The sequence below is a fragment of the Micromys minutus genome (genome assembly GCF_963924665.1).
Source record: "Micromys minutus genome assembly, chromosome: 1".
NCBI lineage: Eukaryota > Metazoa > Chordata > Mammalia > Rodentia > Muridae > Micromys > Micromys minutus.
The window spans coordinates 154561317-154587213 of NC_137969.1; the positions used below are offsets into that span (position 1 = coordinate 154561317).

Consider the following 25897-nt stretch of genomic DNA (forward strand, 5'->3'; position numbering starts at 1 on the left):
GAGGTCCTGTACCATTCATTCATTCTTCCCTTTCTGTCGTAAGCTTTCTAAGAACATCCATAACTCTACACTTTCAGGCCACCTCTTCAGTCCTGAGATGTGCTCAGTTCAACCAACCCCTTGCCTATCCTTTTCCAGGCCTAACCTCAGGTTAAAGGACCACCAGACATAGCAGAGAATGTTTTTGCTACACATGTATATGTCTTATTTTAAAATGTATACATTGTGCATTTTAAGAATACATCAATTATTGTTGCTAAAAGGATAAAATGCATCCTGGCCTCAAGCTGGAAAAGTGCCTTTCTTTCAGAACCAGGTTTAAACTTTCTGTTTCCACCTCCAGGGAGTGTTTACCAAATGCTGATCTAATGCCTGGCTTTAGCTGGTTGATGGTTTTTCTTTCCCCAGGTACCTTTAAGCAGCACCTTCTGTGTTTTTGGTTTCGGACTTAGCTGAAGGTGACCTCTCGGTTTTCCACAGGGTTCTATCACACAGACCTGCTGAGTAGCTAGCCTAGCCCAGCTTTGTCCCGTTGAACCCTAGCATGAACAAAAAGGTTTTCCTGATATGAGCAAAGGCTATAGCATCCCAGCCCTCTGAGTGACCACAAGGACATCTGGGTGGCAAGAACACTTGCCTGGGATTCTCCAGTCCCTCCAGAGCAGAACAACTGCCCTGAGCTGGGTTATCTCTACAAACCAGAGGGTGCGGACCACCACAGGCTTTCTAAGCTACTCATATGTGTACCCCAGGACATTCAAACCTCATTAATTATTGTCACTCATATTTCCAAACCTTCATCTGGTGCTGCGGACACTTCACCCAAGCTCGGCAGCTTGTTCTTTTTACTTGAGAGAAGAGGAGGGAAAGTCTGTGAAAGGAAGCTCAAGCATTGGTCTGTGGGCACAGTGCCTTTAACAAGAGTCAGCCAAAAGCTGATTGTTTCAAGTATCCTTACGGCTTGTCAAGTTAGCAACAGATTCTTTGGTAGACTTATTTCATGCTTTTCCAGACTTGTAGTATTACATGCTTGCTAGTATCTTGGTAAAGAAATCACCTGAGAGAATGGGTTTTTAAATATAGAAGCTTTCCTTTCTCCTTTCTTTCTTTCTTTCTTTCTTTCTTTCTTTCTTTCTTTCTTTCTTTTCTCCTTCCTTTCTTTTTTTTTATTTGTACTTTTTTTTTAAAGGATTGAAAATGGAGAAATCTTTGTCAATGAAAAGGAGCAGGGTGGAATGCATATAACTCCACACAAATGTACCTCTGTGTAAAAAGTTATTTCTACGTGTAGCTGAAAGTCACCAGACTAACCTTCTGTGGAGTGTGAGCATCTCTTTGGCCTTTTCTGGAATAATCATCCCTTTATGTTCTTTCCTGACAATCTAGGAAGATGTTCACCCAGGCAGTGACATAACACAGGACAGCCAGATGCAAATGAAATCATGCTGAGTGTGGGAGCTCAGGGAGGTAGACATTCATGAACAACAGCAACAAAATGAATTGAACTGAATTTTAATTAGTTGAAAAGCCCTTCTGTGACTCATAGACACACTGTTGACCTCAGGAACTGATGACTCTGTCCTCTGTGAAATAGGCAACTTTCTTAAGAAAGTCATTTCAGGGTTCATTAACATTCAACCTTTGGCTTTAAAAAAGCGTAAAAATGTTCCACTAATAAAATTTGATGCACCCCCTAGTACCTGTTGACCTCTGCTGAGGGCACTGTAGCCTGGGCACTCGGATGATTTCTTTGGGTACAGGGCTCCCCTTGTAATGTGTATGGGCACTAAGACAAGAAGAGAGGGTCACATGAGTTGCTGATGCTGCTGGAGTCATGTCTTCTATATGGCATCCTTCTGCTTTGGATCTGCGACCTCTGCTGCTCAGTGTGTTTTGCATCAGGAGGAAGTGACAGCAGTAAGTGGTGACTGCTGAGGAGGGATCAGCACAAGATGAATTAACCTTTGTGTGGTTTCAGGGGCTGGAATGTCCCTCTGATCAAGGCTGGATTCTTTGTTTCTGGCTGACAACGTCCAAGTTTTCCAGCGAGTAGGGAAACCTTTTATTCTTTTCTCTGTCGCTGGAAGTCTTTTTTATTTTTTCAATTTCCCGAAAAGCAAGTAGAGTGTTTTCTGCTTATCAGTGGCCTTTCTTTTCCTGTTCCAATAACAAGAGAACAATAAAGGAATTTAATTATGTTTAAAGATTGATACCGCTTTCTCCTAATGTATCCTTATATTTGCCTCAAGATAAAAATTCAGGTTTTATAACATGGAGGAAAGGTGTTAATATGAACTAAGGGCATTATTTATGTCTCTTTTTTCCTTTCTTTCCCTTTCATCCAGCTCAGAGAATGAAATGGGTTTTATTTTTCTCATGTGTTAATTCTGCTGTTAAAACTACGAAAAATTAAAAAGATTTATAAGAATACTGGTCGAGCCTGCCAGCAGGGCCTGTAAAGGGGTCTAGAAAACCTCCCAGTCTCATTTGTGCATTTATATTATATTAAAGATTGTGTGTCATACCAACAGTGTGTGTCAGTAGTACTTGGGAAGGCCACTACTGAGTGTGTTGGTTCAGTTTGTAGTGTATGTGACCTTTCAAACGATTCCTGTGTGTGTGTGTGTGTGTGTGTGTGTGTGTGTGTGTGTGTGTGTTGACCTATCTCCCAGACAGCTTTTTAAATTGCCCAAATACTTCCCACACAACATTTACAGCGATGTTTATCTATGCTTTAGGGAAGAGAAAGTAAGATTTACACACTCTCTTGGTACCCGTTGGCGCTCTGCTTGCTTACTAATCAGACTGGAATCTTCTAAATGCTTTCCTGTTAAGAGCCAACTTTTCTCTGTCCATCAGGAATGTTGCAAATGAAATTATGCTATGGTCTTGTTATATATCTTAGTATGATGTGGAATTCAAACATGTTATCTACATGTTCCTTTATTTCTCTCTGCCTAGACGCATGTCTGCTAAATGTTCCTGGGAGTTTTTTTGATTTGGGGGTTCTTTGGTTGGTTGGGCTTTTTTGTTTGTTTTTTTACTATATTAAGGATTAAGCATGTATATAAACACATGTGTGTATGTGTATATGTCTGTGTGAGAGAGAGAGACACACACACTTGGCAGTCAGTGTGTCTGTCCCATTAGTGTGTGTGTGTGTGTGTGTGTGTGTGTGTGTGTGTGCATCCACATATGTGCTGTTAAATATAACAAAGTTGATAATGGTGTTACAGCCCTGGTTACAAGTTTCCTGAAAGCTTTGCTTCCCTTTGATGCTCATAGATTCCCTGCTAACCTTTGGCTATACAGACATTCCAGCCATTTTTTTTTAAGAGCCGGTGTGATTTTTATATTCTTTGTAAACATCTGCAAGAGAGAGGACAAGCTATAACTCTTCGAATAAATATTATTCAACCCTTCCACTTTCATTTCCCTTATCACTGGGACAACCACACCCAGGTTTGCTATGAAACTATGTTGCCTATCTGCTTCCCACATGCCAACAAAGGAAACAAAATAGATAAAGTTGAATAGTGTCTTCCTTCTGTTGACATTTCTAGAGCAACAAGTCAGAAAGTTTGTCTCCTCTGAATAGACAAGAAGTGTCATAGGTCAGGATCAGATGGCATACCCATTGGTAACAGGATGACTCTCAGCAGAATTATTTAGAGCATTCTGGAATTCTGATAAATGGAAGAAGAGTGACTGTTCACTTACAAACTGCTTACTTAGTTTTTCTATATATGGAGAGGAAAAAATGGGACCATAGGTAAAGGTAGTTCACCTCTCCCTAAGTCTGTAGTTGTCAGCCTCTGGGTCCCGACCTCTTTGTGGGGCTCAAATGACCCTTTCATAGGAATCTTCTAAGCCCTTCAGCAAACAGATCTTTGTATTACAATTCATAGCAGTAGCAAAATTAGTTATGAAGTAGTAAGGCAACTATGGTTGGAGGTCCCCTGTGGTGTTACAGTTCCTGGTTACAAGTTTCCTGAAGGCTTTGCTCTTCATTGATGATTATGGACAGACTATGCTTAGGGTTCACCGATGATGAAGAACTGTATTAAAGGGCCAGACCATTAGGAACATTGAGGACCACTGCTCTGAGTAAATGTTTGTCTTGGAGAAGATTCTGAATATGGCTATTTTTGTGGTGGAAGCACAAACAAAAATACTTTGTTGTATTTTCTGGCATTGAAGTCTTCACCACGTCTCAGAGCTGTATCGCTCCTCAGTTCAGAAGGATTTTAAACAAAACCCTGAGCTGACTTTGATGCCTCATGCTTTTGTACTGCCAGTTTCCCAGTAACTGAGCCAACAAGTTTGTTTGTTTGTTTGTTTGTTTTTGTTTTTTTGTTTTTTTGTTTTTTTTTTTTGGGCCATTCCTCGTTTCTTCTGTTTCAGATTTGTTCCCGAAACCATCTGTACAAATCATATCAGCAAATGGCATGACCCATTCCATGGTCCCTTGTTTATGATAACGGCTGGTTTTGTTGTATTTCCTATGCCGGAGATGCTGGTTTGTACCACCTAAAAGCATGTCCCACCTTCTCACTCATCTTAGGTGAAGCAGCTCCTACAAGAGCAAGACAAGCCTTACAGCTTGTATTCTTTACAACACTGGAGGCAGCAAAAGTAGGAGAAGGTTCCTGAGGTGTTTTAAATCACAGTGCGTAAGCACACTGAGATATAAGAAGTCAGTAAATGTAAAATGGGCACAGAAATGGCTTCCTTCACCCAGTGGCACTTTAAAAGGATTTGGTCTGTCAGCAAAAAGAAAGAAAGAAAGACAGACAGAAAGAAAGGAAAGAAAGAAAGAAAGGAAAGAAAGAAAGAAATAAAGGAAAGAAAAAGAAAGAAAGAAAGAAAGAAAGAAAGAAAGAAAGGAAGGAAGGAAGGAAGGAAGGAAGGAAGAAAGAAAGCACTAAGAATGTGCTTGGAAGTAATGTCGGGATTTTCCTTCAATGCTGCTGAGTAAACTCTAGTGTGTTAAATGTCAGTTAAATGGGTGTCGCCAGTATACCTAATAAAACGAGAATATGACAAAAATATCTTCTTGAGGCTTTAAGATCCTGAGACTCATTGGTGTGCTTTTGACCTTCAGCTAGAGGACATAGTCAGAGAGTGGAGGAAATGCCTTAAATTCTAACATCTGCGTTTGTTTCTGTATCCCTTCTGGCACAGTTACAACAGCAGGGCTTTTCTTTCCTTTTTATTTTTTTTCCATGCAGTACAGTCAACACAGGTTTTTCAAACAAGTTGGAAAGGACAGGACAGTCATGGGGCCAAAAGCAACGTCACTGCCCTGTGCTGGGTGGCAGGGCCTGACTGAATGGCTTTGCTGTTTCAAGGAAGTCTAGAACCGAAACGCCAACAAGCAGGAGCCCACACAAATATGAACTTCAGACAACATTAGATACCTGTGTGTGTGCATGAATACACCTGGCTGTAGCCAGTATATGACAGAGTGAATGCTTGTCTTAAGTTTGGACCTGTTGAATCTGTGTCAGGTATAACCAGGTTATTCCATTTCATGTGGTTTTTGGATACTCCCTTGGATTTCCAGCTGTTTGAAGATTATTTCTTCAAGGGAATGTTTTTCCCCTATAGCTGAGAAAATAAGTTGGTTTCCATTGAAGTCCTTGTAAAGTGTGTGTATTCAGACAATATTCCTTTCAGCTCCCTTAGTATTTCAGCCAGTCTGTCCTTTATCCTTAGGAAAAGGTCACTTAAGCTTGAGATACACCAGTGAGACCTGATCTCTTTCCATTAGTAAGAGTTCCAAAACAGATCATTGGAAGTATGTGCATATTATGATTTCCCAGCTTTGCACCTAGTGGATTTGTGCATGGACACTTTCTTTAGACTGTGAGGAGTGTAGCACAGCATCTCTGACCTAGGTGGGTTTGGGGGACCTTCCTTCGGAAGTACGTCCTCGTGCTTTTCATGTTCACAGTGTGTCATCAGTTTGTGTTGTTCTGACATGGAGGACTTCGGGGACGTGATGTGTGCATGAATGCTTGTGAGCAAAATCAAAAGCAAGGGTCTGAAAAGTGGCCTCGAAGATTGTTTTCCAAAGGGTTCAGAAATGTTTCTGTCGGAAGTCGTAGCCACCAGTGTGTTCATTCGTTCATTCGTTCATTCCCCCATGTGTTCATTCACAAACTTACAGATAACTGTTGTGAACTCACTGTGCTGCCCACAGTTCAAGATGAACAAGATGGGCACGGCAGTGGTCCTCCCAGCCTTGTGGTTGCATGGAGCAGTCCAGATCATAGAGTTGAAGTTGACTCCCAGGGTTCTGAGACTGAGACAGTATACTCAGAGAAAGCCATCTCTGCAGAGATGGTTTTAAGTTGAACTAAAAGGAGAAAGGTGTTACTTGTGCTATGAGCCAAGAGAAAGGGATGAAGAAAGAGACAGCTCTGTCATGAAGAACACTTCTGCTCTTTGCACCCCAGGCACCCACATTGGGCGGCTCACAGCTGCATATAACTCCAGCTCCAGGGGTCTCATGCTTAAGTATGCATGCTCACCCACAGACACACCCATATACAAATCATCAAAAGTAAATCTTAGAAAACAAAGCAAACAAACAAATCTGTGCCTGGCGTGGTGGTGCACATCTTTAGTTCCAGTGCTCGGGAGGCAGAGGCAAGTGGATTTCTATGAATTTGAAGCCAGCCTGGTTCAAATAACAAACCTGGAGAGACAAATTCTAGGCAGAGAGAGCACCTGTAAGTGATATTACTGGAGAAGAAAATTGCCTGAGTGCCCAAACTAGGTGGCAGGAGAGATTAGGAAGGACTCTGGTACACAGACTATAAAGTAGTAGGATTTGATTTTATCTACAATGCACAGAGTGTTAAGCTTTGGCCAGTGACAGCAGGAAGTGCTGTTTATAAGATTATCAACTCTGGCCACTTTGGACAAAACTGTAGGCTACAGGGTTATTGGGAAAATTTCTTTCAACACTGAAGGAGAATTCTATTGGCCAGACCAGGGTGTTCATGGAGGAGGCAGTGAGAAGGGTGAGGATCCTTGTGCCCTGGAAATACTCCGCTGAAGTCCTGGGATGACCAGCTTTCTACCTTGAGTGGTTGGTGCCCTTTCCTAGATGAGGAGAGAGGGCAAACAAATGCTGAATCACAGCAAGCCTTTGGAATCTGCTGAAGTGTATCAAGGCAGAGAAGTTTTTGCAGTGCTTTATTCCTGTGTGGATGGTATTGGGAAGATAAGCCATATAATTAGTAGACTAGACTATCCTTGGCATAAAACAGAATAGGAAATTCCAGTTTCATGATTCCAGATTCCAGTTGTTTGTTCTTCTGCTGGCCTGTCCTATTCTCTGCTTTTTCCTTGAGCCCAGGTTCCTCTCCTGATTTTTGAAGAGTGGTTGTTATTCTTCCCTAGGGACGTCAGCAAAATTCATATCCCAATTTGCTTGGCTTCTCTCTAAAATTATTCACAGAATCTTTAAGTTTTTGACCAGGAGCATCTACTCTTTTGAGCATGATTATGTGAGCATTGCAATCCCTGGAGAGCCAGGGCCTGCTGAGGCAGATACAAGTTTGCATATTCCATATCATGCAGAGCCTCTTCCTTCTGGTCCTCCAGTCTCTAGCTGAGGGTACGGCCTTGAGTGTGCCGGAACCTCGCTGTGCGTTTAATGTCCTCACCATCCCTGCTATATTTTATTCTCCTTTCTGTCACTTTAGAAGCAGAGGCTGTGCCTGGCAGGTAGAAAAAATGGGTAGATAATGTGTGTGTGGGGGGGGGGATGTATCAAAACTAAGTTATGGAAGAGAACTCATGATGAAATAGAAATATGAATCAGATGCTGTGTCATGGCCATCACTGAGGATGAAGAGAAGGAAAGACTCCAAGAACAGTGTGGAGGTGATGCAGATAGGTCTGTAGAGAGCATTCTGATGGTAAAATCCATTCACGCTTTAGAAGAAGCCTAAGGTCATGACCATGAGCACTAGTTTTGCCTTGTTTTATTTAAGCTCAACATTTTGGCTCTGGTAAACTTTTTTTTTTTTTTTTTTTTTTTTTTTGGTTTATATTACTACTGCCAGCTTTTTCTTTTTTTTAAGATGCAGAAGAAAAATAATATCTGCTATTGGTAGTTGAAAGAAACCCTGGCATGAATTCCTCTAGAAACTTAAGAGAGAAATTATTAGCCATATCCAGACAGTAGCAAACTGGCTCAGATTCTCCCTCCCATGAGCATTCCTGATTAATGGGAGAATCTGTTCTGTAGTCGAAAAGCCTCCCTCTCAGGCCCAGGCTGTCCTGGCAGCAGACATGACCAGCTAGCTGCACAGCTGCGGACACAGCCAGGGCTGTACTTGGGATGCTCCACCCCCGAGTTTTGGAGAGGACAGGAGCTGGGATGAAGGAGCCTCCTGAATGGTGTAGATGTGTCACCTGATAACCAAGGTTCACCACCTCTCGACAGTGGTGCATACTGTGCACAGGAGCCTGTGTGAGCTGTGCAGTGGGGTTCTTCCTGCATTCTGACTTTTATCCGGATCACGTAGCTTCTGTGTCTTTAGAGGTGGGCTTGCTCTAAACTTCCCTCGGTATGTGTGGCACTACACTGCTCACTTCTAATCGCCTTTGCCAGCTGTACTTTCGACCGCCCTCGTTGTACGATGAAACAGCCTATCGGCCTCTGCAGCGGTGATAACCCATCTCAATTACTATTATTAGTATTTTGGCCAACTTAAAACAATGCTCACTTTATCAGTGCTAATAGAGTTTGTGGCAGCATTCAGGGCCTGAGGATAAAAACAATATCCTAGGAGATGATGCATCCCTGTTTTTTGAAGGTTTCCCCTCATGGCATTGATTTCAGAGCCCTCTTATCTCAGTGTCTGGGCGTCTTGTAGGAGTCTCTATGATGAAGGACTGTCTGCTGCATTTGTGAGACAAACGAGGGAAAGGAGTCTCATTCTGATTGAGAAAATAGGAAGATGGCCTTTTCTTTTATAGGTTTATTTGACCCTAAGGAGGACAGGATTTTAAAGATGGCATAGGACAGCACTGTCCAGAACATAGGGGCAGTGATAGTCTCTAGAGGAAAGCTCTGGAGTGGTGGGGGAGGGGGCAGAGAGGGCAGCCCTCCAGAATTTAAGAGAGGAGCAAGCTTTAAGTGCTTTGAAGAAGTCTGTAGTGAAGGGATTAGGTGTGTGGAGAAATGGGTCCCTGGAGAAAAAGAGAGTTCCCTAGGAAGAGTGTGTAGTCTTGCTTGTAAATGTTGGATATGAGCATGCCCACAGACGGAGGGCTTCATGTGGAAGACGATCCACAGCCCCACACCCCTTCTCCCCAGCTTTCTCTGTTGTTGGAATGCACGCTCTTGTTCTGTCATGTCCTGCAGCCTCTGCTGACTGTTGTGCAGTGAGCAGGTGGGGTACACCTGCTAAGCCAGACATGAGTAAAGCTGCCTTCTGTCAGCAGGCAGCCACAGCTACAGATCTCTGTACCTTTGGGCTCTATAGGAGTCAAAGAACAGAGGCATGCCGAGTTCTGTTTTCCTTAGTTCTCAGGCCTGAGCTTCTCCTGGATTGGTGGAAGGCTGGTCGCTTCCATCAATGTCTTCCTTCACTGAAATGAGGAGGTGACTTTGGATCTAGTGTTTCCACTGCTTCAGATACAAGCCCCATCCTTCCATTTTCAAACTTTTCCTCTGTGGCTACATTCACTCCCTTTGTCTGCTTTAATTAACAGCCCAATTAACAACACTACATCTGTCATAAGTATAGGTGCCCATGGACAGCTGAGTACAAGCACGTTCAAAGACATTTTCTGAATAAAGAAGCTAAATCACACAAGTCTTCATGTGTAAAAAGCAAACGGTACTCTTGGAGTTAAAAAACCAAAGCTCCAGTTATAAGAGAGAGTCTTTACTCTTAGAATAGCAGAGAGATTTTGTTGGGCAAGGACTGGTTGGTTCTATGAGGCATTAAAACACACACTTTAATCAATTTCATTAATAACTTTGTGTTTTTAGTTTACCTTCCTCTGTGGTTTTGGATGGTTGAAATTTATGTCAGGGTGGGATTGTGTTCAGTACTGGTTAGTTTTTGTCAACTTGACACAAGCAGAGTCATCTGAGAAGAGGAAAATTTAATTGAGAAAAAAATAGCTCCATCTTACTGGCCTACAGGCATGTCTGTGGGGGTGTTTCTTGATTAATGATTGATGTGGGAGGGCCCCGCCCACTGCAGGCAGAGCTGCCCTTGGCCAGGTGGTCCTGGGATGTATAAAGAGGCTGAATCTGAGCCTGAGAGCAAGCCAGAGAGCAGTTCTCCTCTGTGGTCTCCACCTCAGCTTCTTCTGCCTGACTTCCCCTCATGAAGGGACTGTAAACTTTAAGCTGGAATAAACCCTATTCTCCCCAAGTTGATTTTGGTCACGCTGTTTATCTCAGAGACAGAAACCAAACTAGGACAAGTATAAGCAGTGGTTCTCATCGACATCCCAGAATAGATAGTTTGGTGAGGGCAGCTTGTTAGGACTAAGCCCAGGTCATTGTTTACATTTGCATGTTCTTGGTTATCTGACAATTTCCTGGTTCTCATACCATGTAGAATGGAAATGTACTTAATTTAAGAACGGTTTCGTGCCACAAGGAGTAGCTCTTTTAATATTGCTCTCCTTGTTCTGAAATGCATGCTCAGCATGATGTTTTGTGTTATTTATTTTTTTGGAGCCAATCATTTGAAAATGAAGCACACATTAATGAGAAAAGGGCGTGTTGAGCCAGGCTGATGTGTCCACTGTGTGCACATGCCTGTAATACCTGTGGGTGTGGTTATGCACATTAGGTAAATTCGGTGCAGAGACTAAGAAGCAAGGGAAGGGCTCGGGAGGTAGCTTACTTGGTAATGTGCTTGCTGTGAGAACATGGGCACCCGGCTGCGCTCAGCCTCCAGAATCGATATAGAAAGCGTGACAGCCACCTGCTTGGAATCCTGCTGGTGGCTGAGACACAGACCCATGCGGCTCATTGGCCAGCCAGCCTGATTTAATCAGTATACTCTTAAGAACTTGTTGTCTCGGAAAACAACTCCAGGTTGTCCTCTGGCATCTACAAGCATACACATGCACATGTGAGTACACAACACATGTGTACACACAGAGGCATGGTATACACATACACAAAAACTTAAGATCACTTTTTAAAAAGTAGTTGATAATTTAATTTTAATACCAAAATCGCATCATTGGAGCATAGCTGTTTTATCTTCCTGTTGACCCTGTCTGATGCAAATCTTGCTCAGTTCTCTCTCTGATCCTTTTAAACATTCCATCTCTTCTGTTCTCACTTCCAGTTTTCCTTACTATTTCTTAACAGTTTGAACCAGATTTACATAGATTTATTCTCTCTCTGATTTTCTGACTTCTTCCTACATCCTTTATCTCCTCTCGTAGAGCTTTCCATGGGTGAACTGTCCCTGCCTGTTAACAAACCATATTACCTTTTTTCATTTATTTTAAAACAAATTATCCACTGGAGGGATCCACTCTGGGATAGATAACTCACGGGGCTCTGGGTTAGATGTCCAGCACTGTACACACATTTGGAAAATGAGTAAGTAAAAGCAAATCTCATTTCTGAGGTTGCAAGCATTATAATAATAACAGACATCTATAGCACGTACCAGAAGTCAGCAGGTACTTTATGTGGTATAATACAAGAACACTGTGCAGTAAGTCCAAGGGGGCGAAGGAACTTCCCATTGACAATTCACAGCCAGGACAAGGTAGAGCCCCCAACCCCAGCTTGGGAGCCCAGACCCTGCTCTGGGTCCCTGCTTGTGACCAGTTCTGTTCCTTTGTTGCTTCAGCAGTTCAGACCATTCACAATAGCGTGATTGCAGGCAGGGTGCTGACCATCAGGACTGAAAGAATACCAAGACCCTTTCCTCTTGTAGCGCCAGATTGGAAATGTTGCTGGAGAGATGTGATTTCGTAGGAATTTCCAAGTACATATGTATCTAACGCCCGTCTGTTTACTGAGTCTGACAGCACTACCCTGTGCTCACTAGTTTTATGTCAACTTGACACAAATTTCAGCTGTTTTTGAATAAGGAACCTCAATTTAAAATAAGTTCCCACTAGACTGGACTATGGAGCATTTTCTTGATTGGTGGTTTGCTGTGGAAGGGCACAGTTTGATATGGGCAGAATCACCCCTGGCTGGTACTCCTGTGTAGCAGGCTGAGCAAGCCATGAGGAAAGATGTGTCTAAGCAGCATTTCTCCATGGCCTCTGCATCTGATTCTGCCTCGAGTTCCTACCCCGACTTCCCTAAATGTTGAATTACAAGTTGTAAGCTGATATAGATCCTTTTATTCTCAAGTTGCTTTCTGTTCACAGCAACAGAAACCCGAACTATGACACCTCTGTGGTGCTCAGAGGTTGTACATGAAAATGACTGAGTTGATGACAATATGTTTTCTGACATGTGTCCCTCCTGCTGTGTTGTCCCGTGTCCCATGTCTCCTCCCCAAAGCCCCACTCACCCCACACCTCCACCTTGGAGGCCACTCGGGATCTGGAAGCCTATGAGGTCTAATGTCAGAAGCTGAGACTGCTAAGCGATCTGCTAAGAGGACTCTTTATTGGCATAGCACAGTCATGATTTTTTTTCTTACTAATTTTCTCTTGAAAAAATATGCATTTAGGCAGCATAAGTATTTATGCTGTGAAGAAGTATTTGGACACTGGTGAAAAGTTTAATAATCAGTACTGTTTATTATTTACTGTGGCTGAGAACTATTCAGAAATTAACTCTAAGGAGCAAACATGTTTCTTTGGGAATTTATTTTTCAAAAAAACGTTTTTCTGCGAGTTGTTTTGTGTGGTCTTGCAATGGCTAGAAGTATATCACATTTTTAGTTTTCATACTTAGGCCTGTTTTATGTTTTTTTTTTCTTTTTTTTTCCTCCTGTGAGTCAACCAGAAGGCACTAATATTTCAGTAAGATTTCAGGGAAAGGGAATTAATGATAGGCAAAAACAATGCATAACAAATATAAAATATGCATCACATTGAACTTCTCAGCCAGCGTTAACTTTCTACCACTATAGCAAAATGACCAAGAGCATCAGCTTATAAAGATAAAAGGTGTGCTTGAGAATTTTGTGCTTTCCAGTTTACCACTGGTTGACCCCATGTTGGTGTAGCATATCAGGCAGGCCACCTGCACAGTGAAGTCACAGCCAGGAAGCAAAGAGAGGAAGGACCAGAGTCACAGAATCCCATTCAGAGACAATAACCCAGTATGTAAGAATGTTTCGTTAAAACTCCACCTTTCAAAGGCTGCACTGACTCGGTGGCTCCGTTGTGGAGACCAGTCTTGAGGGGACATGTACGGTCTGTACTCTGGCTGACAGAGACGACTACCTTGGGGTTGCCCTGCGTGGAATGAGTGCTTCCTGCACTGAATTCTCCCACCCTTTGTCCCTCTCTCTTTCTGTCTTCTCCTTTTTTTCTGTTTTTAACTGTCTGCAATGGTCTATGGTGTTCATAGCACTTTTCTTTTGAATGTCTTTGAAAGTTGGGTTTTTATCTTGGGAAATAGCCAGAAGGGACATGAAGAGAGGCATAACTGCTTGATAACATAGGTAAGGTAAGCACGTAGGTAAGGTATTGCTGAGAAGTTCAAACTGTAAGGCACCAAGACTGATGTTTATTGTACATCTCATGAGCTAATGTAAAAGAAAATGTCAGAGGGGCATTAGAGGAAAGCGTTGGGTAGGAGCCCTGCCCCCAACACAGCACAACTGGGGACCATTGTGGTTTGAATGCAGAAATTCTATTATGCTTCTTGGGGGCTTTGTCCCATTAGTTTGGTGTTATATGTTATACATTGCATATAATTAATATTATTTGATTCAAAAAAAAATAATTTTGGAACACTTTAATCACTCTCAGCGTTTAATGTGGATGTTCGCGGAGTGTGCTGGGGCAAGGGTGCGTATGCTGTTTTAATAAAAGTTTCTATTAATAGAAGCTGAAAAGGTAAACATTACCCCCAGCCCACCCCCTGTGTAATTGAAGTTTTAAGTGCTGGTCACAATCCTCAGGTTTGGGCAGCTGTGTGCGGTCTGAGTCGCTGTCAGTGCTGAGTGTGGACTTACTTTGGTACTTCATCTTCAGATGTACCTGCCATTCAGATACTTGGTTGCCATTTTGAGAAGGAGGGGCATTGTGAGAGCTGCCTGATTGTAGGAGGTGTTTAGATACTGAGATTGTGCTTTGAGAGTGATGTGATTCCTGAGATGAATTGTTGTAGAGCTGCGTGGTTGAAGTCAGCTTCATAGTCAGGCATATGATTTAATCCAAGCACTCAGGAGGCAGAAGCAGATGGCCAAGTTCTCTTAACCAGCCTGAGTGAGTTCCAGGACAGCCAGGGCTACACAGAGAAACCCTGTTATCAGGGGGAAAAAATGGAGGCAGTGGAGAAGAGAGAAAGAAACAAGGAAAAATAAAGACAGATGACAGTGTCAGCTTCATGAATCAGAGACCCAAGTTCAGTGATGCCCACCGTGTCTGTGATGCACTCAGACACCTGATGCCATGCTTTGGAAGTGGTTCTTTGTTACAGGCCTGTCACCTCTGAGAATAGGTTCTGATGCAGATGTGTGTCACGTAAATACAGGCCTGTTAACATCCTTCCTCGGTCTTCTTAAGTAAGTCAACCCCAAAACTGGAGATGGAAGTACTATCCCTCTCAGAAGCAAGCTTCTAAGCACATAGGAGTAGATGCTGTGAAAACAAGATAGAGGGTGTGTGGGAAAGAAGAGAATTGCTTTCATTCTGGAGTCTTCTCATACTCTGTGAGAGCCCCTTGTTTAAGTCAGGCTTGTAGATTCCTTAGAATTCACTTCAGTGCACTGTCATTGCTTCTGAAGTGACAGCTGACTTTAGGCATTTGTTTATTTTTTTTTTTTTCAGAACTAATTTTTGACAATTTTCTTGTACGTGAGGTAAATGGTGGCATACTAGAAACCACAAGCACCATCCCATTGTTCTTATGCCACATGTCTCATTAGATTTCTGGTGGAGCATGCTTTTAACTGTTTAAAATAACCAGGCTAGACCAGGAAACCCATGGAAAGTCCAGGAAGCTGATTATTTTTCAGGCACACCCTCTCCTTTGCTGATCAAGCCTTGTGTCAATTTTATAACATTCCTTTGTAGGGAAGGTCAATATGGTTGCAGTGCAATGCTGTAGTCATGTTCAATTAATTCTGTGCAGACATTTCTAGAGTAAGAGTACTAACCCTACCCAGCAATAGTGCTAACAAGTACCCAGCTGTAGTGCTAACAAGTACCCAGCTGTAGTGCTAGCAAGTACCCAGCTGTAGTGATAACAAGTACCCAGCTGTAGTGATAACAAGTACCCAGCTGTAGTGCTAACAAGTACCCAGCTGTAGTGCTAATAAGTACCCAGGTGTAGTGATAATAAGTACCCAAATGTAATGCTAACAAGTACCCAGCTATAGTGCTAACAAGTACCCAGCTGTAGTGCTAGAAAGTACCCAGCTGTAGTGCTAAAAAGTACCCAGCTGTAGTGCTAACATGTACCCAGCTGTAGTGCTAACAAGTACCCAGCTGTAGTGCTAACAAGTACCCAGCTGTAGTGCTAACAAGTACCCAGCTGTAGTGATAACAAGTACACAGCTGTAATGCTAACAAGTACCCAGCTGTAGTGCTAATAAGTACCCAGCTGTAGTGATAATAAGTACCCAGATGTAATGCTAACAAGTACCCAGCTATAGTGCTAAGAAGTACCCAGCTGTAGTACTAACAAGTACCCAGCTGTAATGCTCACAAGTACCAAGTTGTAGTGCTCACAAAAGTACCCAGCTGTAGTGATAACAAATACCCAGCTGTAGTGATAACAAGTACCCAGCTATAGTGCTAACAAGTACCCAGCTATAGTAGTAGGGAGTACCCAGCTGTAGTACTAACAAGTACCCAGCTGTAGTGCTAACAAGTACCCAGCTATAGTACTAGCAAGTACCCAGCTGTAGTACTAGGATGGACCCAGCTGTAGTACTAACAAGTACCCAGCTGTAGTGCTAACAAGTTCACAGCTGTAGTGCTAGCATGTATGTAGCTGTTTACAAACTCAGACTTAGCAAGACTGTAGCCAGGACAGGAGACCTTGTGAATTTAGTACACATCTTTTAGTGCTTTGGATTGATTTTGTCTAATTATTGAAGAAAATGGTGTGAATCCCCCTTAAATTTTGAAAAACCCGCATTTGATTCTTTAGAGTTTATATTGTTGATGTAGTTGATGTAGTTGCTCAGTGGTTTAAGTAGGCCTAAATTCAGATTCCCCAGAACCACATAAAACTAGGGGTGTTGGCATGCACCTGTAATCCCAGACTTCCTACAGTGAGATGTGAGATGGAAACCAGAGAATCCCAAGGAGCTACCATAGCAGCTCTCCTGGCATCCACAGCAGTTACAGGAGACCCTTACTTACACAAGGTGGAAGGCGGGGACAAACACCTATGTTGTCCTTTGACCCTCACATACATGAAATGGTGCACTTGGTCCCCCAAACACTGTGTACAAATGAGAGAGGGAGGGAGGTAAGAAGAGAGAGGGGGATGGATGGAAGGCCGGAAGGAGGAGGAGAGAGAGAGATAGAAGAGCCAAGCCAAAGGGTAGACTAATGGAGCTAGGAAGGAGGAGAGAGGGAGGGTTCTAAGGGCTGTAGCAGCTGATTAGCCACCTGCTGTGCTCTAGGGCCTGGAGTCTAGAGGTTAAATATCACAGAAACACAGATCTTAGAAGACACAGCTCCCAGCTTCATGGAAACTCACCACTTTAGTCATGGGTTTTCATGATGTAACAGTAAATAATGATGTGATTGTGTGCATTTAAAAATAGATGTATTGCATAGTTCAGGTTAAGGGGTTAGAAATATTGGGTGTAGACAGAAACTAAGAGAGATTTTGCAGGGAAAATGGCTTTTGCTTGGTGAAGACCAGCAAGCTCTTAAGGTTAGGGACCATTTATGTTCCTCTTTGTATCTCCAGATCCCTCGGAGCACCTAGATAAATGTCTTTAATGCTCCCTAACTCTTAGGTGGGTTGATCCTCTGGCCAGCAGGGTGAGTGTGGGTGAGGAAGGTCAGCGATGCTTGTACCTAAGGTACCTAAGCCTGTATGTAACCATGGCCTCTGGCCTCAAAAAGTATTAGCTAGGAAGTGGATGAAACTGAGAGACCATAACTGTTAGAGAAACTCATTCAGTAAGTGCCAGGAGTATAGCTTATTTTTCATAAGTGATTGAATTAGAAACGTTTAGAAATACAAATGTTTGATTTATACATTTACTTAAAACTTACTTAAACAATTCAATCAGCTTTACATGTAATTTCTGGATTTCTGGCAGGTCAGTTGGATTTCTTATTTGTAATAATCACAACTACAGGTTAATCTAAGTTATTTTTGATATACACAATCATTTTCTTAATAATTTTATTTCTTTACAATGTGATAATTAAGATTCTGTGCCTTTGGCATTACTAACTGATAATCCATCTCTAATTTAAAAAGAGACTATGGCAGTGAGATGGTAAAGAAGCTTGCCATCAATCTCTGGATCAGACAGGGTGGAAGGAGAGAACCAACTCCCTCAAGTTGTCCTATAACCCTGACAAACCCCTGGCATGTACCGACATACCATATAATTGTATGTGATAATTTTTAGAGGAGGCTTACTAGTGATATAGCCTTAGAGCCAACATTGTCCCCTGATGACGTGGAGTCTTCTGGTTGCATTTCTAATTGCCTAGTGGATTTGGTGGTTATGACAGGAGATGAAGAACCCTGATTTATTAAAAAAAAATATTTTGCACAGAATACAGCACAGTGGACCCTCGCCGTTCATTGATTTAGCACTCACAAATTCAGTTATTCATGACACAGTGACCCAGGAGATCCAGGAGTGTAGTAATTTGTAATTTGAATCAGATGTGCTCCGAAGCAGCTGTGCAGGAGTGGAACATTTATCCAGTGACAAGCCAAAACAGCCCAGTTGTTTTTAGCTCATTATCACACACATAGGAAGTCAAGAAGTGGTCTGAGGTTTTCCTGATGAAATAGCACTGAGAACTGATGCGGAGGGTGAAGAGGAGTAACGAGATTCTAGAAGGTGATCTGGTTTGGGGTTTTTCTTTATTTTGAGCACTGAAATCTGGGACTAATTAAAATACTGCTCTGCTTGTGTTTGGCAGTAGCTGGAGTCACTGAAATGCATGTATAACAAACCGAGAAGAATAGTTCTGGAAATGCCTGCAGAGCACACTGGCCACAATTGAATCCCTGCTCTCTGGGGCAGTTGTAGCCTGTGGTGTGGTGTAGCGATTAGTCTGCTCATAAGTAACGATGGGACTCCCCGTTTGGAAATCTTGAGTCTCTCACAATGTTGTTGCCTATGCAAGGGGGCCCAGCAATCACATGAACTATCTTTGAACTCAACTGTTAGTCTTGAGGGCCATTTGACAGATCTCAAATCTCTCATAGGCTTTTGAGGTCAGATAAAATCCCATCCCCAGTATATGCTGAGAATAACATGTATCAAACATTGTGCATGTTTTCCAAAAGGAGTGTCTTGCCAATGGGATTCTGTTAGCCACCAAAGTAGGAAGCTTCTTGTACAGATAACCCTGAAAAATCACTCTCTCCAAGCTGCACCAGGAGTCAGAGAAAGGATAGTGTAAATCCTGGAGCTCTTGACACTTGGTGGTGAGTCAGGGAGAAAAGGTAGCTTCGAAGTCTGTTATTAAAAACCACTTAGGGTAGAAATTCACATGTCACTACTACTGTGCTCTGATCATTCCCAAAGAAACCCTCTGGGACTATCTCCTCCCTGGTCTGGATGCCTCCTGATACCTCCTCTGCCTTTCTCCTTCCTGCTTCTCCTCCTCTACCCCACCCACCACTTCTCATCATTTCCTACCCCCACCTTTCTCCTCATCCATTTCCCTTTTATCTAAGTCTCTTTCTATAGTACTTTCCCTTTGCAAGGCAGATTTTTTTATGTTCACAGTTACTATGGGGACAGAGGATAAACAGATGGGACATCAAACCTAAATTTTATAATTTAATATCCCCGAGAATGAGAGCAGCAGTAAATGAAGGGGACAGTAGTAATAGGAAATTATCGTACTAGGAAAATAAAGGACAGACCGAAAAGATCAGCGCGTAGGATATAGAAGAGGAAGTCTGGCATCGTCTCCTTCATTTACTAGAGCACAGATCTGTGCAGAACATACGTGATTTGCTTGTGATATGGCATGTTATGTGGTATGATATCATAAGCATTTGCTTGGTGTCAGCCTTCCCAGGACATGAGGGCAGTGCTGCCTAACTAGAGAGCAAGCACAGCAGGTCAGGGGCCCCCACACATGGGAATGTCTTCAGAGGTGGGAACCACACCAACCCAAGACCCCAGGAGTCTTTCTACTGAATCCTGAATTCTAAAGACCCCCAGCTGTGAGCTTCTCTACTCATAAACTTGACTCTGCTCAGGCTTTCTGTTCTGAAGGGCTAAGGGGAGGACCAGAGCTCTGTATGCTCTGGGCATTGGGTAGCTGCTGAGAAAGTTCAGTGGAGCCTTCAGACATTCTTCATGGGAGCTTTCTTCTTTGTGCTTGAGTCTCAAGGAAGATCATCCCAGGGTCCCATCTTATCAGGCCTGCCTGTCTTTGCATTCCTCTGATCACTAGCCTCATAGGATGAAGCTCTGCTGAGTGGGCAGCCTGACAGCTGGCCGGTGAATTATACAACAACCGGACATGTCTAGACCTTTCTTCTGTCACACCCCCTTTAAAGTGCCATTGTTGTTGTGGCTCAGTTGGTATATTTATCTGGGTTGATGACAAAGGAGCTTCAACTATCATGTTTAGACTAGATTCTAAGTGGTCTTAAGTATTTTATAAGAGCCATGGAGCTTAGGATAATGGTGAATGACTGGGTTGTAGTAGGAATCAGGGCAGAATTCCCTGTGGGACTTGATTCCAAGCCATTAACTGAGTGACATTTGGTACCTCACTGACTTTTCTAAGCCACTGTTTTCTTCATAAATATCTAAGAATTTCTGAGGAAGAATAATTTAATACTGACAATAAAGTCCCAAGGACAGACTTTATTTACAAACAAACATATTGATTCTTCCACTTTCCTTTAACTAAATCTTTATATCCCCATGTATCTCTTTTTCATACTGTAATCATGGGATTACATTGATTTGCTAAATCTTGATTTGTAGAGAATTGCAAAAGAAATCTAGACCCACTGATGACAAGATTTCTCTGTTCACCATCATTTTTGTGAAGACACCCAAAATTGTGAAGATACCAAAGATTAAGGTGGCATCATCCATGGTAGTTGGTTATTTAAATTTTTTAAGTCATTCAGAGGAAATAGAACTTCCAAGTACCTTTGACAAATAGATGTAGCACTTACGTTCAGTTTGAGTGTTTCTTGAGTAATTCTTCAAAATGCTTTGATTACTTTTGGTCTTAAAAGTAAAGATAAGCCTGGTGTAGTGCGAGGCAGAGGCAAGCAGATCTCTGTAAGAGGCCAGCCTTGTCTCCATATTGAGTTTCAGGACAGCCAGGGAGCATTACACAGAGAAACCATGTCCCAAACAACACAAGGACAGGATAACATACAGATGCTGTCCAAATGATAAGTTTCTGTTGGGTTTGTTGCCTGAAGATCTGCTTGATCCTACTGGGATGGTAGGTTCATTCTCATTTTCTTACAGAGATGAAAAATCAAAACTAGAGGTTTGACCACCAAGAATAAAGAATACCTTTCCCAAACTCTCTTGCATGTGGGTGAGGACATGTGCCAAAGTGTATCTATAAATTTATGTAACAAGATTTCAAATACTGCAACCTAAGACTATGTGTTTCCCTTTCACCTTTGCTACATTTTGCAATAGTATATAGACAATGGCTATGCAGTAGCAATCCAGAAGGAAAAACATACAAGGGATTTACCTTCCTAGCAGTTCATGGAACTAGTTCCTCATAACATTTGTGAGGTTAATTTTCAGTGTCAAAGCCCTGGCAATTTAATAACACTTCTCTGCCAATTGAAGTGTGAATTTGCAATCTTTAGTTCATTTTAAATTACCTTTTGTTTTAAGTTCATTCTGTCTAGATTTGTGTGTGTGTTTGTGTGCTTGTATGTGGGGGATGTCTTTTGACACATTTGAGTGTCAGTGGAAATGAGTACAGCATTCACTGTAGCAGCAGCCTTGAGATAGAAATCCTGTTTGTCATAGTGTATTTTTCTCTAGGAGTGATAACATCAGGAAGAATATGGGGAGCTGTTCAATTTCGAAGAGTATGAGATGGAATGGGATGTCTGTGCTTTAAGTATGAGTTGGAATGGGATGTCAAGCATGTCCTTTAATATCTGGAACCAGCTCCTCTCTACAGCTGTGAAGAGGCAGGCAGGCAGGCAAGACAAAGGGAGCATTTTCTCTAAGTGGAAGGAATGTAGTGTCTATGAGGCTAGTCTTCTGGCAGATGTACCCAAGCACAGAACCTTTATAGACTCAAGGAAACCTGCAAATTTGGTAGGCACAGTGCTCCTCCAGCCCCTTTGCAGACCAATCCCATCAGTTACTCTGGGCTGAGATTCCACAGTCTCTGCTTCAGAACACCTTCTGACATATTGACATATGCGGAACCACTCCTGATACTTCTGGAATCAGTGTGAGAACCAGTAAGTGCAAGAAACCAGCACAGTGAGAATTCCATCCCACTTACTGTGATGAGAGCCCTTAATTCAGAAGGAGATTGGCTAGAATGGAAGGACCTAGCATGGAAGACATAAAGTAGACCAGGATGTTTGGGCTTTTCCTGATAGACTCTGGGTACCACACCTTCTCTGTTTAGTACCAGGAGTATTTCAGATTTCATATTCCTCAGACATGTTGGAAAAGACCGATGTACAAGATGTGATACTCTAATCATCGGTATGTTTTAAATGGAGAATAATGTTTAAAAAGCATATTAACTGTGATAAATTAGAGGACTATCCTCAAACTCAGCCCCTCCCCCTACTTAAAGACAGTTTGAGCAAGGGACCCCAGCCCTTTAATGGCTATAAAGACAAAGAAGAAAAAGTATAACTTCCATGTAAGGGCTACATTGAATCTAAGTGCCTATTTAATAAATTATTTTTGAAGTGCCTTTTCCATTTTGGTAGTTGAAGTTTGGAGTACTATAATTATCATTTCTGGGAAAAAAAGTGTACATCACTGTATTTTTGTTTTTGCTACAGGTCAAGTTGTAGTTCAGGGTGGAAAGTCAACACATCCCTTTGCTCAGCTGCAGCCCACATACTTGTAGTCCCCAGTGCCTTCTTGGTGGTCACTCTGGACCAGCATGTTTGCTGTAGGTACACAAAGAACACAAAGACGCCATAGAAATGTGGGGCCAGCTCAGGGGCTTGCCCCAAGTGCCAGTCTGATTCAGAAGTGCTAGAACTGAAGAAACAGCCCAGAGGGTGGAAAAGCCTCAGGGAAGGAGTCATGAAGCAGAAGATAGGCTGTGTCAAGAGGCCAGGATCACCCTCTGTCAGTACGTGAATACTGTCAGCTTTTCTTAGTAAGAAAACTTGGTGTCTTCTAATGCCTGCCCATAATTTTATGGTCTTTGTAAGCAGGGACCATCAACATACCTAGAATGTTCAGTGGACTACTCAGAGGCACTTCCTTCTCCATAGATGGAGTTATTTACAAATCAACCCATTTTAAAGGAATGGATAAAACAGAAGAACTATTTGGCTAGCTAAGATGACCAAAACATTCTGTGCTATGTAGGGTAGTTAGGTCTATGTTTCATAATCAACCTTAACATTATCAATAGCAGTAATGTTAATGACCATGTCTGTCTTCTAAAATATCCTGTTAGTCAATATGTTTAAAACAACTGAGGGAAGGCAAAAGACCTTCACAGCAGTTGTACTTGGCCTTATTAATGCTGTGACCATTTAATACAGCCGCTCGGGCTATGGTGACTCCCAGCTATAGAGTTAGTTTTGTTTCTATTTTATAACTAACTTTTCTAATGTTATGAATCATGATGTAAATGTTTGTTTTCCAAAGGTCTTAGGCAATCCCTGGGAACAGGTCATTCAATTCCCAAAGGGGTCATGACCCATATGTTGAGAACCCTTGCTGTAGGGCATGTATGGAGATACTATGTTCTAAATTGTATGAGATGATACATATTCTTGTACTCTTCACATCAGTCTTACAGAGTAAGTATTCTCAACATATGAGTGTTCTGAGGCTCTACAGTGGTGAAATTTTGTATATGATAGCAGAGGGTTTTTTATGTAAGCTGTGTGTGTGTGTGTGTGTGTGTGTGTGTGTGTGTGTGTGTGTGTTTGTGTTTTCACATTTTATGTTTTAAAACTTCAGAGTGTTGATACATTCTATCATTCTGAAGCACTGTGATTGGCTGCACCTTTCTTCCAGCAAGCATGTAGTGGTCTTGAATGAGCAGAGGCCAAGCACTTTGGAACTTGATTGAATAGGAGATGCTCCTTCCGGCTGGCTGGATAGAGTCTGCTCATGGGAAGTACACACAAGTCCCAGCCCTACATTTTACACTAGAGGAACTCCAGACCCTTCCTTCTCACATATTTAATATCTATCATCTGACTGTTCTCTTTTCAAATCAGTGTCATCGTTGTAAGAAAAAGCTAAGTTACAGCATCCAGTCCTGGAAGTCTAGAAGAATGGAATGCAACCAGAATCACGGAATTCTGCCACAATATTCAAAAATTTTATTTCTGTTCTGTAATGGATGTAGCCTCCTGGTAGAAGCCATCCTAAGAACTCTTTGTCTTTCATGTTTGCACCTCCTTGAAATCTTCAAGCTGTTAGGAAGAGTGCTCTTAAGATGCTGCTCAACTATGAGTTTAGTTCATTTAGACTTTCTTTTGTAATCTTCTGACCTACTAATTAATAATTGCATTTTCTTTGTGGAGGAGGGGTGTTTATGGGATAAGACAGACAGGGATAAGGTATTTATAAAAGTTGACTTTATTAGTTAAAACTATCCATTTTTAAACCAACCTTTGGTTCTCTGCACCTTTATTCTAATCTATCTTTAGACCTTATCTTATTGCCCAGTTTTTCTAAAGACAGATTGTAACATTTTGGAATTCATTATGGTGCATGAATCTATAACTATAATTGTTTGAATGGCAAATTTTTCTGGCAGTAAACTGAATATATTTTCTTAGAATGAATTCACAGATGATGCAATCAAGTTCTGGTCTCAGAATTCTACTGCCACCTGTCAGTAGTGCCTAAAGTTGAGTAGGATGCACACAATTCATATTTGAGGTCTGCTTCTTCACCATTACCCCAAGCCTACTGCCCACAATCAAAATCTGATCTCAGGTTTTACCTCTTCTCTGGTAACTCTGATCTCTTCAAAGAAGACTCCAGACAAGGATGGTGGGTCCTATTTTCTACAAACTAAGACCACTTTGAATTTCCTGAAATTTGAACATGGATGGGCACAGGTGTGCTTACAGCAACCAAGTCCACACATTTTCTTGCCTCGGGAGTCTTTTGAAAAATTGAATTACTGGAGTAGGACACTTGTGCACTGAGCCTTTGGATTTTGGTTCCCAGGCAATTCTGAGAGGAGCCAATGGGGCAAGTGTCCTAGTGAATCTCTTGTAGAGTTTGTCAGACCCAGATTCCTTGGCCTTATTCCCAGAGTTTCTGATTCTTTACATCAGATGTGAATCTCAGAGTTTTATTTCTGGCAAGTGTCAGGAATGGCTTTTCATAATAGCCACGAATTTAGTGAAAAGTGCCACCCCAGGTAGCCCATCTTAAACTTTCCTATGTTTTGAGGCTGATGCACAGAGGGAAACTCTGGGACATGACACACTCTCAGTTAATGTTTCAAGCAAGACCTGCCTCCCCCACTTCATAGCAATGCTTCAGCTGCTGACCCAGGGACCACACTTGGTCTAGCAGGTCAGCAACATCGTGGGTTAGGAAAGCTGTGTGGTCAAAGGGAACCCGGATGTGTATTGGCATGTAATATGCCGATCAGAGCTCAGAGCTGGCCAGTTTCGAAGGGCCGGTTGGTCCTTTAGCACTGTGGTTTGCCTTGAGTGTTTGAAGACTTTCTTGATTAAACTCTGTATCCATAGTGAATGCACTTGTAAGGATTTTGTTTGCTGAAGAAGTAGGGGAGTGTTTCTTAACCTGAACAACACAGCAATTGTCTGGGAGCTGTTGAAATAAATACACATGCCTGTCTTCTTCCTAGCATTCAGCTCTAATTGGTGTGCAGTGCTTTCCAGACAGCGGTGTTTTTAAAAGCTTTGTAAGTGATTTCCATGTGCAGCCAGGGTTTAGAACCACTGAATTAAAATATTACAGATTAGTTGTGTACATACCTTACTACTTTCTGCTTTGCATTGGGGCTGAGTTACTTTGTACTGGGATGCAAGGGACTTTTATTAGGCAATTGAAAATACTTTTATATGGCATCTTTAATAAGTGGCCTCTCACTAGCTTCTGCTGATGTTAAAAGTCAACCCTAGAGTAAAAGAAGGAGTTGGGAAAGTACAGTGGGTGTTTCTGAAGGAGCTGAAATATGAAGTATTTCTGGGACTGTGTCAACAAAAGCCTAATTTTCCCCCCTTGGTGTTATGATTGTGTAGAACAAGTCTTCACAGCAAAGCCTGCCAAAAAAGGTTCTGATAAAATCATGGAATGTGAATGAAAAGAATTCACTAGTGTAGCTTTTAGAGGAGTCAGCATCTGAACTAAACAACATAGGCATGGCATAT

The 25897-nt window shown here is 42.1% G+C and overlaps 1 protein-coding gene across 4 annotated transcripts in view; it reads left to right on the forward strand.

Annotated features, from left to right (window-relative positions):
* The window catches only part of CRIM1 (cysteine rich transmembrane BMP regulator 1), a 170452-nt gene that overhangs the window by 47542 nt on the left and 97013 nt on the right, over positions 1-25897 (forward strand). The gene's annotated exons all lie outside the window — the stretch shown is intronic.